General features: G+C 31.4%; 1 protein-coding gene across 1 annotated transcript in view; it reads right to left on the reverse strand.

The window, feature by feature from the left end:
- The window catches only part of LOC136855364 (probable G-protein coupled receptor AH9.1), an 80,656-nt gene that overhangs the window by 54,983 nt on the left and 15,673 nt on the right, over positions 1-10,000 (reverse strand). Inside the window, exon 2 of the mRNA XM_067132283.1 lies at positions 1,358-1,408. The gene's annotated coding sequence lies outside the window, so the exon portion shown is untranslated. The remainder of the gene's footprint in view (positions 1-1,357; positions 1,409-10,000) is intronic.

Consider the following 10,000-nt stretch of genomic DNA (forward strand, 5'->3'; position numbering starts at 1 on the left):
TAGTTTTTCATTATTATTATTATTATTATTATTATTATTATTATTATTATTATTATTATTATTATTATTATTATATATTATTATTATTATTATTATTATTATTATTATTATTATTATTATTATTATTATTATTATTATTATTATTATTACTTGACAATGAACATCACTTGAAAATCATAATTTCCTTCAACGAAAAAAAGACCACAGAGACACATCAACCCAAAATATCAAGGACGAGAAAGCAAGCTGATAAAGCAAATATGATCGAATTTTTCTTCCCCATTCCTGTTTTGTTTACATTTCATCAAGATTTCCACTATCAGAAGACGCCCTTCGCAAACATAAACAAGATTATCCCTCGACCTTCTCTCCAGGAGTCGAGTGGATGGAAAATCTCTTTCTAATGTCTAAAACAAGTTTATCGTATTCGTTTTGTTCAAGTGAAGATGCAATGCATTACTACCTTCAAACAATTCACCTTGATCTTAAGCATTTATTAATGTTTTTATCTGTCACTGTATTAACTCATCCTTTTTTCCTGATATCTGATCTCTTCTTTCTGTATTTCCTGATAACTTCTGTGACTTCTTTCAAATGAACACCATATTCTTTGGAAGTTTGAACTTCAGTTCAATGGTACCTGTAAGTTTGCTCCAAGTGAATAAGGGTTAACTTCCGAATAATAATAATAATAATAATAATAATAATAATAATAATAATAATAATAATAATAATAATAATAATAATAATAATAATAAGTTTATGTAGTGCATGGCCTTGGGAAAAAAAAATGTGGATAGGAAAGATTCTTGTTTGTTACCAAAGCAAATATTATGCCTACCATTGATGTTAGAAAAATACATTAAAAATCCCATGAAAGTCAATATATTTGGCAACTTTGGAGACAGGAATTTTATCCATAATTCTGATGATGACATGGTTATGATTGCTCAAGTCAACTGCAGTCTTGTCTTAAGATCTGACAGCTCATTTCATATATGTCTCGAGGAATAAAGTGGAAATGAAGATAATTCTGGGAAAATGAAAATGGGTTTCTGACTGGTTAGGTTAATGGAAGGTTCAAATTTTTTCTGTTGAGTATAATAACGTGAATGTAAGTTGACGCTTATTTAAAATGCATTTCTGCTCAGAGATAAAAACAGAAAAAATACACCAAAATTTCTTGCACTTTTCTGAGTCGTTGCACTAAAATTGTCTTTTAATACCTAGCAGATTTAATGGTGTCTACCTGCATAATAAGTCCATTGTTTAATTGCCTACATGAAAAGAATATTCATTTAATATGTATGAATACAAAAAGATACGATTGCAAACAATATCGAAATTCATTACATACCTAGCTACTATATCTCCATGTCTCTAGGAAAGGCGTGAAGCACAGAGCACCCTGTAAAGAAACAACAAATTGTAAACAATTAGGTTTAGCTACGAGGTCAAGAGATGGGTTAGACAGGCTTCTGAGACATAATGAAAATTTATTTTTGATTCTGATTACAGAGCCTTAAGTCGACGGCAACTTTACCAAAGAGTCGAACTCACACATCTCCTGATGGCTGAGTGGTTGTGGTGACTCTTGCTCGACTTATAACCCCAAAAACCTGTGTTTTGTGAGATGTGAAAAGTATTAAATCTAAACTAACTCAACATATAACTAGAGAACATCAGTCATAATAGGTTGTGTTTTTATTATTATATTATTATTATTATTATTATTATTATTATTATTATTATTATTATTATTATTATTAAATATAAAACTAAAAAAAAAAAAAATTAGCTCAGCAAGAAAACAATAAAAAAATTTTCAAAAGTACATGACATATCTAGTAATAATTTATAAAACTTTACAGAAGACACTGATACCTCACTTTTGACATATAAGAGGATTTTCTCTTTTTCTTTTACCAATAAACGGAAAAACACTGTAAAGAGGATTATTTTTGCCAATTACATTCAACTCCTCGACGCTTTTGAGTGCTATGCAAATGATTTTAATGAATAATGAATGCCTTTATGAACAGTATCAAAAGCAAATAAGTAACAAATAAAAAAAATTATTGCTAATGATAAAATTTCACGACAGCAAAAAACAATAGCAATAAATTGGAATAAAAATACATAGGGCCATCAACGAAAAAAATACTTCCAGTTTTATCTTACAAAAAAAGACATAAAACCTTAGTATAAATATCATATCAGGTAACAGACTTTATAAATCTTTCTTTCCATCAACCTTCCTTTGTTACTTAACTGACTAGAGAGTAAAAAAAAAAAAAAAAAGAGTGAGATGGGGCATTAGTGTTAAATATTAGCAGGAAAGATAAAGGAAATTTAATTAATTTCATTAAGTAGAGAAAGGGGCCGCTCGAGGCCAGCCTTTTATCTCTGCCATAATTTTTTTTCGAAGGTCTCACTGATTGCGGTAGAAGATACCTTTACTTTCATAATTACAGTATTAAATTTTTGAATACTTGTCATTGTGTATTTTTTAGCAATGACGTAGTTTATAAATGGTTACGTCTGATGATACATGTATATACGTGTGTATGTATGTATATATATATATATATATATATATATATATATATATATATATATATATATATATATATATATATATATATATATATATTTGAAAATCCCTGAAATTTCAGGGAATTCATGCGCAACCATAATTCACTCAGGAACATTTGATTCCTTCAGAATCAAATGTTCTAGTATTAACACGCCGTGTTTAAACACGGTATATATATATATATATATATATATTTATCTATATATATATATATATATATATATATATATATATATATTTATATATATATATATATATATATATATATATATATATATATATATATATATATATATATATATATATATATATATATATATATATATACACATATACTGAGAGACAAATCACACTTTTAATCTAAGAATCTACACAAAAGTTAAATCTAAGAAAAAAATTGAGTTGGAAACACGTAGCAACATCTAAATTATTTTTTGCAAGAAATATACACAGACAAAAAACGCCAAAGTTTTGTACGTATCCGTTATACATTCTGAAAAGTACTGGCTCTTCAGTCTTATATTTTATAAGAAGCTGATCTATTACGTATTTCCAGGTAAGAACCAGATCAGTTCCAACCCCCTTACCTTTCTCTTTCCTGGATTATGGAAGTTCATTAAAATTTCCTCAGCTGAAAAGGTAAGGGAGAAAACGCGACTGATCTCAACGATATTGCTCCGGGATATTTATATGGGGAAAAATCTTTTGATGTTTAAAGAATTCCGATTTGTAGAAAGCGTCCATTCGTATCCAGATTTCCATTAAAGGTCGTAATAAAATACCTACCTCATTGCTTGAAACCTTAGGTTTCAGTAAAAAAAAAAGAGGAATAATAAAACTAACAAACAAGAGATTGATGGTAGAAAGGGCCGAGGCTCTCAATAAAATCCGGAAATTTGAGGGTTTTTCTCTAACATGTCTTTTAAACTGCTCACTTAAAGGCGAGTGAACTGACTTATATAAAAGGTTTTAAAAGACATAGGAGGCCTTTCTCTCAAATCCCTTTGATGTGTAGATATTCCCTCGCTGTGTTTTAATCTTGTGCATACACTGACACGCACAGATACAGACACACACACATATACACACATATATATGTATATGTATATACAGTATGTATGTATATATATATATATATATATATATATATATATATATATATATATATATATATATATATATATATATATATATAAAGATAAAATCCATTATCATTATTTATATATTCATCACGTTCCATATTTTCGTGATTCAGTTATACATGCAGTAATATATATATACAGTATATATATATATATATATATATATATATATATATATATATATATATATATATATATATATATATATATATATATATATATATATATATATATATATATATATATATATATATATAAATATCTTTTTCCCCCTTGGAACAAGTCATACAAAAATAGAGCATCCCTTCCGGTATTCAGTTTTGCTTCAACTGTGAATGAACAGACAAACCTCCAGTCACTTCTCACCATCACATCAATCAACTTGATCTAAATATTTAGGAAACCATTTATGATAATCATAACAATTCTAAGTAAATATACCATTTAAAAACCGAATGCTTAGTTTTCCAAGTCTCTCTCTGTCTCTGTCTGTCTATCTGTCTGTCTGTCTGTCTACCTCTCCGTAATCAGAGGGTAAAACTGTGACATGTGCTGTACTGGATTTGATTAAGTGTACAGGAATTTGAGTGAAGAGACATTGCACTCATGGCTTTGTGATAATAATAAAAAAAATTAAATAAAGATAAAATATACGTAATGAAGCTTCTCATATTCGTAAATGTTATTTTACAAACGAGATCATCATGATTTTGCAGACATGGAGAAATGCAACCTTTAGTTTTAATCCTAGTTAAAGAAAAATTTAGTCCAACCTATTATGTTAATTTCCTTGGCTGCCTTTCTGTGTGTGTGTGTGTGTGTGTGTCCCTCCACCCCTTCCCTCTCTCCTTCCCCCTCCCCTTCCCCTCCCCTCTCCATCTCTAAAATGTTTACAGATTTGTAAGGACAATTTTTTTTTATAAAAGTAATGTACAGGTTTTTCAAATCAAAATATAACTTGCTTGACCTTTAGAATTTATGAAGTGCTTAATTAACTTCATGTGGTAACTACGAACCACCTGCATTATAAAGATCACAGTACAACTGGAGTTTTTAGATTTTTAAGAAGATGTTATAATCCAATGGACGTTTCTCCAGGAGGTGAAAGAAATGTTTCCAAAGACAGATTCTGGATTTCTTCCCTTAAGGGAAGCAGATCCGACAGGAATCCGTTTAGGAGCTGAAGACGGCTTCATAGGATCCTGGAGTCTTTAAGAATTTGAGGAGACATTATAATCCAATAGGCATTTCTCCAGGAATTCTTCAGGAGTTGAAGACGCTTTGAAGGATCCTAGCCCTTTCATATCTGTATAGTTATCACATCACTGAGGGCACATGAGCCCGATGTGTCTGGGAGCGCTCGACAGTGCGAAAAAATAATTATTTCGAAAATTCAGCAAAAATATAAATTTTATGCCAACAACGTTCATTTTGCTGTCCTTTTTTTCTAAATGTTTATATTTTATGGTGGAATAGTCAGAATAAGAGTCCCAGCCCTCTAAATACAAAAAAAGTGAGTTATTTCACGAAAAAAAAAATCTTTAGTTATTTTCATATTTTCGTTCGTAACCCAAAAACTATGAATGTCAGGCGAATTAATTATTTTTTATGAGAAAGCCAACAAAATTCTCTAAATATCGACATATAAAAGAATGGAAAACGAATAAGTCCAGCTGGTGAAAAAATTGATAGAAAAAAGGCAAGAAACAGAGCGCTCTGCCCGGCGTATGGTGAGAATTATCGCTAGAAAACAGATTTTTTTTGAAGAGCCCTATCTCGGTTATTTTTCATAGAAATTACTTTGTAAATATACGAAAATGTAGAGGAAAAGTTGAAGAATAATGTGAGAGCCAAGAAAAATGGCTTTGGTAACGGCAACAGTTTCATTTTGACGTTATAAATTGAATGAAACGAAAAAAAATGTTACCGTTGTCAACATTATCGTTCGTAGCTCAAAAGCTATACCAGTTAGGCGAATGGATTATTTTTTCTGAGAAAGCCAACAAAATTCTCTAAATATTGATATATAAAACAATGAAAAACGAATAAGTCCAGTTGGTGAAAAAATTTCTAGAAAAGAGGGTAAGAAACAGAGCGACTTGCCCGGCTTATGGTGAGAATTATCGCTAGAAAAAAGTTTTTTTTGAAGAGCCCTATCTCGGTTATTTTTCATAGAAATTACTTTGTAAATATACGAAAATGTAGATGAAAAGTTGTAGAATAAAGTAAGATTCAAGAATAATGGCTTTGGTAACGGCAACAGTTTCATTTTGACGTTATAATGTGATTGAAACGAAAAAAAAAGTTACCGTTGTCAACATTATCGTTCGTAGCTCAAAAGCTATAACAGTTAGGCGAATGAATAATTTTTTATGAGAAAGCCAATAAAATTCCCTAAATATTGACATATAAAAAATGGAAAACGAATAAGTCCAGCTGGTGAAAAAATTTATAGAAAAGAGGGTGAGAAACAGAGCGCTCTGCTCGGCCTATGGTGAGAATTATCGCTAGAAAATGTTTTTTTTTTGAAGAGCCCTATCTCGGTTATTTTTCATAGAAATTACTTTGTAAATATACGAAAAAGTAGAGGAAAAGTTGAAGAATAAATGGAAAGTCAAGAAAAATGGCTTTGGTAACGGCAACAGTTTCATTTTGACGTTATAAATTGATCGAAACGAAAAAAAAAGTTACCGTTTTCAACATTATTGTTCGTAGCTCAAAAACTATAACAGTTAGGCGAATGAATTATTTTTTATGAGAAAGCCAAGAAAATTCTCTAAATATCGACATATAAAACAATGAAAAACGAATAAGTCCAGTTGGTGAAAAATTGATAGAAAAGTGGGTAAGAAACAGAGCGCGCCGCCAGGCATACGGTGAGAATTATCGCTAGACATTTTTTTTGAAGAGCTCTACCTCGGATTTTTTCCTAGAAATTACTTTGTAAATATACAAAAATGTAGAGGAGAGGTTGAGGAATAAAGTGAGAGTCAAGAAAAATGGCTTTGGTAACAGCAACAGTTTCATTTTGACGTTATAAGCTGTTCGAAACGAAAAAAAAATGTTACCGTTGTCAACATTATCGTTCGTAGCTCAAAAGCTATAACAGTTGGGTGAATGAATTATTTTTTATGAGAAAGCCAACAAAATTCTCTAAATATCGATATATATGATAATGAAAAATGAGATTCAGAGCCCTGCCTAAAATCCAGACGTCTCTTATGTGATGCACTAACAAATTTCCGCTAGTTTTACCGTAAAACTTTGAAAGCATGTTGGAAACTGTTCTCGATTGACGTCGCTGTATGTAAACAGCCACACGTGTTTACCCAGGCTCGTACGCATGGTCTCTGACAGAAGTGTGGCCTGCCAGGCCTGCGTGGGTGCGATCAGCTGATGTCATTGTGAGAATTTTACTACGCCATGGATTTGCGCATGCACAGTAGAGGAACTAAAAAATTTATAGAAAATAGAGGATACCAAACAGAGTGTTTCCAATAATGTAATCCTACATTTTATAAAAAAAAAAATGTAAGATACGAGAGAGAAACGTGGGTAGGATCAGCTGATTTCATTGTGGGAAATTTACTATGCCAGGGAATTGCGCATGCGCAGTATAGGGACTGCTTGCCTGGCTTATCGATGCCTGAGTTACACGGTCCAAGGTATGCTTTAGCCTATGGAAACCACCAACTGTCCGAAAATAAAAAAAATTTACCCCTACCACACGTACGAAAAATGTCGGTAAATTTTACGTAAAATTACGTCAGTCAGGCAAGAAGGGGGTAGGGGGTTATTGCGTAATATTACGTCAATTGGACAGGAATGGGCTAGAGTCGAGAAGACGTCTTTCAAGAATAATGTTTTAACTGTCCAGAAATTTTCAACATTAAGTGACCCAACGGTATATGATAAAGGATTTTTGGCTAAGATTTGTTATTTTCGTTTCGAAATGGACTCAGCGGGTAATTCTAGAACAACAGCAGGCACTACTGGTGATGGTCCAGAACCACAATGGCACCAGCATTGGCTCAAAACCCATCAGCAGCTGCTCCTGCACCTACACCAAGATATGGTCAGTTGTTTGTACAGTATATGACCGGAAAGTAAACGGGTCTGGTGCTGACCGTAGACTTTTGCTGACTATTATTAGTAGGGTTGATTTAGCTGTGGGTATGGGTATGGGTATGGGTATGGCTAGGGCTATGGGTGTGGTACCGATATGAGTATGGGTATGGCTAGGGCTATGGGTGTGGTACCGATATGAGTATGGGTATGGTATACAGATATGGGTATGGTTATGGGTATAGGAATGGTATGGTATGGGTATGGATATGGGTATGGGTATGGAATGGATATGGATATGGGTATTGGTATAAGCATGGGTATGGTAGGGATATGGGTATGGGTATAGGTATTGTATGGTACAGATATGGGTATGGGTATGGTACGGATGTGGGTGTGGGTGTGGGTATCGGTATCAGTATAGGTATGGTACGGATGTGGGTGTGGGTGTGGGTATGGGTATCAGTATGGGTATGGTATGGGAAAGGGTATGGGTATGGTACAGATATGGGCATGGGTATGGAATGGATATGGGTATGGGTATGAGTATAAATATGGGTATGGGTATGGAAACTAGAGAATGCGAGAGAGAGCGAGCATCTGCTAGTCATAACTTCTATAGGTCGTTAGCAATTTTCTGAAAATATAATTTTTCAAGAATTCTACGAAGATAAGTTTTAAAATCGGATGGATTTTGTCAGTTTTTAATTCTGAAATGAGTTATTTGCATAATTGTTTTCCCAGAATGATTGTTAAATAATGGGGGTTCTCTCTCTCTCTCTCTCTCTCTCTCTCTCTCTCTCTCTCTCTCTCTCTCTCTCTCTCTCTCTCAAAGAATCTTTCCATTTATTTTACCATAATCATCAACTATAGAGTATTATTGAGCCTATCGTGATTTATGGAAAGGTTTATATATATATATATATATATATATATATATATATATATATATATATATATATATATATATATATATATATATATATATATATATATATATATATATATATATATATATATATATATATATATATATATATATTATATATATATATATATATATATATATTTTATATATATATATATATTATATATATTATTATTATTATATATATATTATTATATATATATATATATATATATATATATATTATATATATATATATATATATATATATATATATATATATATATATATATTATATACATTATATACATATATATACATATATATACATGTAATGGATTTTTTTTACACACACACACCGTTGTGCGTTTTTTTTTGTGTGTGTCTAGGTTTTGTGTTAGAGTGTGGCGTATGAAACTGTTTTAGAACGCAAAAGATCATTTTAATAAATAATGTCAGTTTAGTCCGTAATCTTTAATTCAATGGGTGCCTCTAAAAAAAAGAGAGAGAGAGATTTAGGATCGATAGTCACGCTCCTAACACTAAAAAGAATATTTGATCTCCACTGAACTTAATACCTCAGTGTACAGAACTTCTTAAGGAAGAGCGAAGAGATTATATATTCAGAAAGTTTTTAAATTTCGGAATCCGGTCGGATAATGGTTGGGGATAATTGAGTGTTGTAGTCATGTCTGATTTCTGTGCCTTTATCATTCGTAATTATTATTATTATTGTTTTTATTATTATTAAGATTATTATTCGAAGAAGGAGAAATATAGCCAAGAAGAGATAAGTGCAGAAAATAAAAGGCAAAAGTAAAAAATAACTAGATAAACAAACTAGTTAAATACACCAAGCCTAAATTATATGATAGTAATTCCAGTCAAAATAATAAATATAATAATAAAAATTATCGAAAATAACAGGCAAAGGCAAAACAGGATTTGATAAACAAACTAATTGAAAACGTGAAAAACACAAGGTAAGTCGATGGTACGAGGCAGGACGCATCTTTGCTTAGATTATATAAGAATGATTACAATTATAACAGTAATTATAATGATAATTATAAGTTTTTTCATTATTATTACAGTGAGCGGCACCTTTAGCTACATTTGGAGTGTAGCGTTATTTGCAACACATTTGTTATCAGGTTATCTGATAAGTATTATTCACACCCCGCCATACAAGGGCAGGAGAATTACCTCGGGAACGGTTGGCAACATTGGTAGCTCATACGAAAGATTCCTCCAACAGCCGACTCTCTCTCTCTCTCTCTCTCTCTCTCT

This window comes from Macrobrachium rosenbergii, chromosome 31 (assembly GCF_040412425.1).
Source record: "Macrobrachium rosenbergii isolate ZJJX-2024 chromosome 31, ASM4041242v1, whole genome shotgun sequence".
Taxonomy (NCBI): Eukaryota; Metazoa; Arthropoda; class Malacostraca; order Decapoda; family Palaemonidae; genus Macrobrachium; species Macrobrachium rosenbergii.